Source organism: Nerophis ophidion, linkage group LG07 (genome assembly GCF_033978795.1).
Source record: "Nerophis ophidion isolate RoL-2023_Sa linkage group LG07, RoL_Noph_v1.0, whole genome shotgun sequence".
NCBI classification, from domain to species: Eukaryota; Metazoa; Chordata; class Actinopteri; order Syngnathiformes; family Syngnathidae; genus Nerophis; species Nerophis ophidion.
Genome location: NC_084617.1, coordinates 78,386,767 through 78,395,281, shown reverse-complemented (window position 1 = coordinate 78,395,281; position 8,515 = coordinate 78,386,767).

Sequence of the window (8,515 nt, the reverse complement as noted above, 5' to 3'; positions counted from 1 at the left end):
CTCGGCTGTGTCCATGTGGTGATATCCATTATTTATTGGATGTTAAATGTGCTGACAAATAGACACTTTTGTACACTGTTGAGGGGCTTCAGTGACCAGTGGTGTGCAAGTGTGTTTCTCTATACTATCTCGGCTGTGTCCATGTGGTGATATCCATTATTTATTGGATGTTAAATGTGCTGACAAATAGACACTTTTGTACACTGTTGAGGGGCTTCAGTGACCAGTGGTGTGCAAGTGTGTTTCTCTATACTATCTCGGCTGTGTCCATGTGGTGATATCCATTATTTATTGGATGTTAAATGTGCTGACAAATAGACACTTTTGTACACTGTTGAGGGGCTTCAGTGACCAGTGGTGTGCAAGTGTGTTTCTCTATACTATCTCGGCTGTGTCCATGTGGTGATATCCATTATTTATTGGATGTTAAATGTGCTGACAAATAGACACTTTTGTACACTGTTGAGGGGCTTCAGTGACCAGTGGTGTGCAAGTGTGTTTCTCTATACTATCTCGGCTGTGTCCATGTGGTGATATCCATTATTTATTGGATGTTAAATGTGCTGACAAATAGACACTTTTGTACACTGTTGAGGGGCTTCAGTGACCAGTGGTGTGCAAGTGTGTTTCTCTATACTATCTCGGCTGTGTCCATGTGGTGATATCCATTATTTATTGGATGTTAAATGTGCTGACAAATAGACACTTTTGTACACTGTTGAGGGGCTTCAGTGACCAGTGGTGTGCAAGTGTGTTTCTCTATAGTATCTCGGCTGTGTCCATGTGGTGATATCCATTATTTATTGGATGTTAAATGTGCTGACAAATAGACACTTTTGTACACTGTTGAGGGGCTTCAGTGACCTGTGGTGTGCAAGTGTGTTTCTCTATACTATCTCGGCTGTGTCCATGTGGTGATATCCATTATTTATTGGATGTTAAATGTGCTGACAAATAGACACTTTTGTACACTGTTGAGGGGCTTCAGTGACCCGTGGTGTGCAAGTGTGTTTCTCTATACTATCTCGGCTGTGTCCATGTGGTGATATCCATTATTTATTGGATGTTAAATGTGCTGACAAATAGACACTTTTGTACACTGTTGAGGGGCTTCAGTGACCCGTGGTGTGCAAGTGTGTTTCTCTATACTATCTCGGCTGTGTCCATGTGGTGATATCCATTACCGTATTTTGAGGGGTGAAGTGGGACTAAGTAGGACCTCACTGAAGGCCGAGGTGAGGAAGACCCAGCCCGCCACCGACAATAATGATGACCCAGGTTTATACCACGTAAAGGTTGCAGCTCATCAATCACCTGGGGTCACAATTTCCACACCCGGACTGAAAATAGTTCCAACACCAAACTTTTAAACACACCAAAACTTTCACCACAACACAAACACACGGACAGGGAAAGTGTGTGTAAAGCCATCATGGTCTGATGATAGGAGGCACTCCTTCCAACAGGTACATCTCACCTGAGGGCATCCTCAGCCTGTCTGTGTGTGTGTTTGTGTGTGTGTGTGTGTGTGTGTGTGTGTGTGTGTGTGTGTGTGTGTGTGTGTGTGTATTGGGTCAGTCTAGACAGGCCGTGACAGATAATCTCATTAGCTGCATGCGCTGTATGGGCCGGCAATTAGTGGGCAGTTAGCACCAGCAGCCCAAGTCCGCCATGAAAGGAACGAGAGGGTTGGACAATGAAAATGTGCTGCAACAACGGCGGGTGTGCTACCTGCGTGTGTGTGTGTGCTACCTGCGTGTGTGTGTGTGTGTGTGTCCGTGTGTGTGTGTGTGTGTGTGTGTCATCGCAGCAGCAGCAGCAACAATACACTCTATTAGCATCTTGACTTCCTACACACTACATTTGAATTGAAGGCCAGCTTTTGCCAGCACTTCCTGTCCTGGTCTCAATCCCTGTCCCGGTCATGGTCCTGGTCCTTGTTCCTGTCCTTGTCCCTATCCCAGTCCTGGTCCCAGTCCCTGTCCCTGTCCTTGTCCTTGTCCTGCATACAAGTCCTCCTGCAGCTGACAGGTCCACAGCAGAAGTGCACGTCCACACTCTCGCACTTTGGAGGACGCCAACACTCACAGGTGCATTTAGAGAAGTTGTGAGAGTATTGACGGGTGTCTTTCACTTAGAGAAGTTGTGAGAGTATTGACGGGTGTCTTTCACTTAGAGAAGTTGTGAGAGTATTGACGGGTGTCTTTCACACTCCTGCACGCTCGATGAGGAAGGCAGAAGGAGGTAAAAAAGGTGCTTAATGAGGCACTAAAAGAGAAGAGATGCTTTTACAAGATCTTTAAGTCGCAGACCACAGAACTGGCCTTGAAGACGTGTGAACTGTCTTTGTCCTGATGTCAAACCACTTTGAACTGTCTTTGTCCAGATGTCAAACCACTTTGAACTGTCTTTGTCCAGATGTCAAACCACTTTGAACTGTCTTTGTCCTGATGTCAAACCACTTTGAACTGTCTTTGTCCTGATGTCAAACCACTTTGAACTGTCTTTGTCCAGATGTCAAACCACTTTGAACTGTCTTTGTCCTGATGTCAAACCACTTTGAACTGTCCTTGTCCTGATGTCAAACCACTTTGAACTGTCTTTGTCCAGATGTCAAACCACTTTGAACTGTCTTTGTCCTGATGTCAAACCACTTTGAACGGTCTTTGTCCTGATGTCAAACCACTTTGAACTGTCTTTGTCCTGATGTCAAACCACTTTGAACTGTCTTTGTCCAGATGTCAAACCACTTTGAACTGTCTTTGTTCACACTTGTACTTTACATGTGTTTTACATGCATTTTACATATTTTGATTGATTGATTGATACTTTTATTAGTAGATTGCACAGTACAGTACATATTCCGTACAATTGACCACTAAATGGTAACACCCCAATAAGTTTTTCAACTTGTTTAAGTCGGGGTCCACCTTCATCAATTCATGGTACAAATATATACTATCAACATAATACAGTCATCACACAAGTTAATCATCATAGTATATACATTGAATTATTGACATTATTTACAATCCGGGGGGTGGGATGAGGAGCTTTGGTTGATATCAGTACTTCAGTCATCAACAATTGCATCAACAGAGAAATGTGGACATTGAAACAGTGTAGGTGTGACTTAGTAGGATATGTACAGCCAGCAGAGAACATAGTGAGTTCACATAGCATAAGAACAAGTATATACATTAGAAGTACATTTGGGTTGTTTATAATCCGGGGAGATGGGATGTGAATGGAGGAGGGTATTAGTAAAGTGTTGAAGTTGCCTGGAGGTGTTGTTTTAGAGCGCTTTTGAAGGAATATAGAGATGCACTTACTTTTATACCTGTTGGGAGTGCATTCCACATTGATGTGGCATAGAAGGAGAATGAGTTAAGACCTTTGTTACATCGGAATCTGTATTTTACACTTGTGTTTTACATGTATTTTATAGTTGTGATTTACATGTGTTTTACATGTATTTCATAGTTGTGTTTTACATGTGTTTTACATGTATTTTATAGTTGTGTTTTACATGTATTTTACATGTGTTTTAAATGTGTTTTACATGTATTTTACACTTGTGTTTTACATGTATTTTACATGTATTTTACACTTGTGTTTTACATGTATTTTACATGTATTTTACACTTGTGTTTTACATGTATTTTATAGTTGTATTTTACATGTATTTTACACTTGTGTTTTACATGTATTTTATAGTTGTATTTTACATGTATTTTACATGTATTTTACATGTATTTTACATGTATTTTACACTTGTGTTTTACATGTATTTTACACTTGTGTTTTAAATGTGTTTTATAGTTGTGATTTACATGTATTTTACATGTATTTTACACTTGTGTTTTACATGTATTTTACACTTGTGTTTTACATGCATTTTACATGTATTTTACACTTGTGTTTAACATGTATTTTACAATTGTGTTTTACATCTAATTTATAGTTGTGATTTACATGTATTTTACACTTGTGTTTTACATGTATTTTACACTTGTGTTTTACATGTATTTTAGAGTTGTGATTTACATGTATTTTATACTTATGTTTTACATGTATTTTACATGTATTTTACACTTGTGTTTTACATGTATTTTACATGTATTTTATAGTTGTGATTTACATGTATTTTACAGTTGTGATTTACATGTATTTTACATGTATTTCACTGTTGTGCTTTACATGTATTTTACAGTTGTGATTTACATGTATTTTACATGTATTTTACAGTTGTGATTTACATGTATATTACAGTTGTGCTTTACATGTATTTTACAGTTGTGTTTTACATGTATTTTACATGTATTTTACAATTGTGTTTTACATCTAATTTATAGTTGTGATTTACATGTATTTTACACTTGTGTTTTACATGTATTTTACACTTGTGTTTTACATGTATTTTACACTTGTGTTCTACATGTATTTAGAGTTGTGATTTACATGCATTTTACATGTATTTTATACTTATGTTTTACATGTATTTTACATGTATTATACACTTGTGTTTTACATGTATTTTACATGTATTTTATAGTTGTGATTTACATGTATTTCACAGTTGTGTTTTACATGTATTTTATAGCTGTGATTTACATGTATTTTACAGTTGTGATTTACATGTATTTTACGTGTATTTCACTGTTGTGCTTTACATGTATTTTACATGTATTTTACAGTTGTGCTTTACATGTATTTTAAATGTATTTTACAGTTGTGTTTTACATTTATTGTACTGGTATTTTACAGTTGTGTTTCACATGAATTTTACAGTTGTGTTTTACATGTATTTTACAGTTGTTTTTTTACAATTATTTTACATGCATTTTACAGTTGTGTTTTACATGCATTTTACAGTTGTGTTTTACATGTATTTTACATTTGTGTTTTACATGTATTTTACATGTATTTTACATGTATTTTACATGTATTTTACACTTGTGTTTTACATGTATTTTATACTTGTGATTTTCATGTATTTTACACTTGTGTTTTGCACTTGTGTTTTACACTTGTGTTTTACATGTATTTTACATGCATTTTACAGTTGGGTTTTACATGTATTTAAAATGTATTTTACAGTTGTGTTTTACATTTATTTTACTGGTATTTTACAGGTGTGTTTTACATTTATTTTACAGCTGTGTTTTACATGTATTTTACAGTTGTGTTTTACAATTATTTTACATGTATTTTACAGTTGTGTTTTACATGTATTTTACAGTTGTGTTTTACATGTATTTTACAGTTGTGTTTTACATGTATTTTACATGTATTTTGCATGTGTTTTACATGTATTTTACACTTGTGTTTTACATGTATTTTATAGTTGTGATTTACATGTATTTTGCACTTGTGTTTTACACTTGTATTTTAACCTTGTGTTTAACATGTATTTTACATGTATTTTACAATTGTGTTTTACATCTATTTTATAGCTGTGATTTACATGTATTTAACACTTGTGTTTTACATGTATTTTACACTTGTGTTTTACATGTATCTTAGACTTGTGTTTTACATGTATTTTACAGTTGTTTTTACATGTATTTTACATGTATTTTACAGTTGTGTTTTACATGTATTTTAAATGTATTTTACAGTTGTGCTTTACGTTTATTTTACAGGTATTTTACAGTTGTGTTTTACATGTATTTTAAATGTATTTTACAGTTGTGCTTTACATTTATTTTACAGGTATTTTACAGTTGTGTTTTACATGTATTTTACAGTTGTGTTTTACATGTATTTTACAAATATTTTACAGTTGTGTTTTACATGTATTTTACTGTTGTGTTCTACATGTATTTTAAATGTATTTAACAGTTGTGTTTTACATGTATTTTACAGATGTGTTTGACTTGTATTTTACAGTTGTGTTTTACTTATATTTTACATGTATTTTACAATTGTGTTTTACATGTATTTTACAGTTGTGATTTACATGTATTTTACATGTATTTTACTGTTGTGCTTTACATGTATTTCAGAGTTGTATTTTACATGTATTTTGCAGTTGTGTTTTACATGTATTTTACAGTTGTTTTTTCATGTATTTTACAGTTGTGTTTTACATTTATTTTACAGGTATTTTACAGTTGTGTTTTACATGTACTTTGCAGTTGTGTTTTACATGTATTTTACACTTGTGTTTTACATGTATTTTATAGTTGTAATTTACATGTGTTTTACACTTGTGTTTTACATGTATTTTACATGTATTTTACAATTGTGTTTTACGTCTATTTTATAGTTGTGATTTACATGTATTTAACACTTGTGTTTTACATTCATTTTACATGTATTTCAACCTTGTGTTTAACATGTATTTTACATGTATTTTACAATTGTGTTTTACAATTGTGTTTTACATCTATTTTATAGTTGTGATTTACATGTATTTAACACTTGTGTTTTACATGTATTTTACATGTATTTTATACTTATGATTTACATGTATTTTACAGTTGTGTTTACATGTATTTTATAGCTGTGATTTACATGTATTTTACAGTTGTGATTTACATGTATTTTACATGTATTTTACTGTTGTGTTTTACATGTATTTTTCAGTTGCATTTTACATGTATTTTACAGTTGTGTTTTACATGTATTTTACAGTTGTGTTTTACATGTATTTTGCAAGCATTTTACAGTTGTGTTTTACATGTATTTTGCAAGTATTTTACAGTTGTGTTTTACATGTATTTCACATGTGTTGTACAGTTGTATTTTACATGTATTTTACAGTCGTATTTTACATGTATTTTTCAGTTGCATTTTACATGTATTTTACAGTTGTATTTTACATGTATTTTTAAGTTGTGTTTTACATGTATTTTACAAGTATTTTACAGTTGTGTTTTACATGTATTTCACATGTATTTTACTGTTGTATTTTACATATATTTTACAGTTGTGTTTTGCATGTATTTTATATGTATTTTACTGTTGTATTTTACATGTATTTTACAGTTGCGTTTCACATGTATTTTACATGTATTCTGCAGTTGTTTTTTCATGTATTTTACAGTTGTGTTTTACATTTATTTTACAGGTATTTTACAGTTGTGTTTTACATGTATTTTGCAGTTGTGTTTTATATGTATGTTACTGTTGTATTTTAAATGTATTTTACATGTATTTGTCAGTTGCATTTTACATGTATTTTACAGTTGCATTTTACATGTATTTTACCTGTGTTGTACAGTTGTATTTTACATGTGTTTTACAGTTGTATTCTACATATATTTTACAGTTGCATTTCACATGTATTTTACATGTGTTTTTCAGTTGCATTTTACATGTATTTTACAGTTGTATTTTACATGTATTTTTCAGTTACATTTTACGTGTATTTTACAGTTGTGTTTTACATGTATTTTACAGTTGTGTTTTACATGTATTTTACAGTTGTGTTTTACATGTTTTTTACAAGTATTTTACAGTTGTGTTTTACATGTATTTCACATGTATTTTACTGTTGTATTTTACATATATTTTACAGTTGTGTTTTACAGTTGTATTTTACATGTATTTTACAGTTGCGTTTTACATGTATTTTACATGTATTTTGCAGTTGTTTTTTACATGTATTTTACAGTTGCATTTTACATGTATTTTACAGTTACGTTTTACATGTATTTTACATGCATTTTGCAGTTGTTTTTTACATGTATTTTACAGTTGTATTTTACATGTATTCCACAGTTGTGTTGTACATGTATTTTACATGTATTTTACAGTTGTATTTTATATGTATGTTACAGTTGTATTTTAAATGTATTTTAAACTTATTTTACAGTTGTGTTCTACATGTACTTTACATGTATTTTACTGTTGTATTTTACATGTATTTTACTGTTGTATTTCACTGTTGTATTTTACATGTATTTTACAGTTGTGTTTTACATGTATTTTATATGTATTTTACATGTATTTTACAGTTGTGTTTTACATGTATTTTACTGTTGTATTTTACATGTATTTTACGGTTGCATTTTACATGTATTTTACATGTATTTTACAGTTGTGTTTTACATGTATTTTACAGTTGTGGTTTACATGTATTTTACAGTTGTATTTTACAGTTGTGTTTTCCATGTATTTTACATATATTTTACAGTTCTATTTTATATGTATGTTACTGTTGTATTTTAAATGTATTTTACATGTATTTTACAGTTGCATTTTACAGTTGCATTTTACATGTATTTTACCTGTATTGTACAGTTGTATTTTACATGTGTTTCACAGTTGTATTCTACATGTATTTTACAGTTGTATTTTACATGTATTTTTCAGTTGCATTTTACATGTATTTTACAGTTGCATTTTACATGTATTTTACAGTTGCAGTTTACATGTATTTTACAGTTGTATTTTATATGTATTTTACAAGTATTTTACATGTATTTGTCAGTTGCATTTTACATGTATTTTACCTGTATTGTACAGTTGTATTTTACATGTGTTTTACAAATGTATTCTACATGTA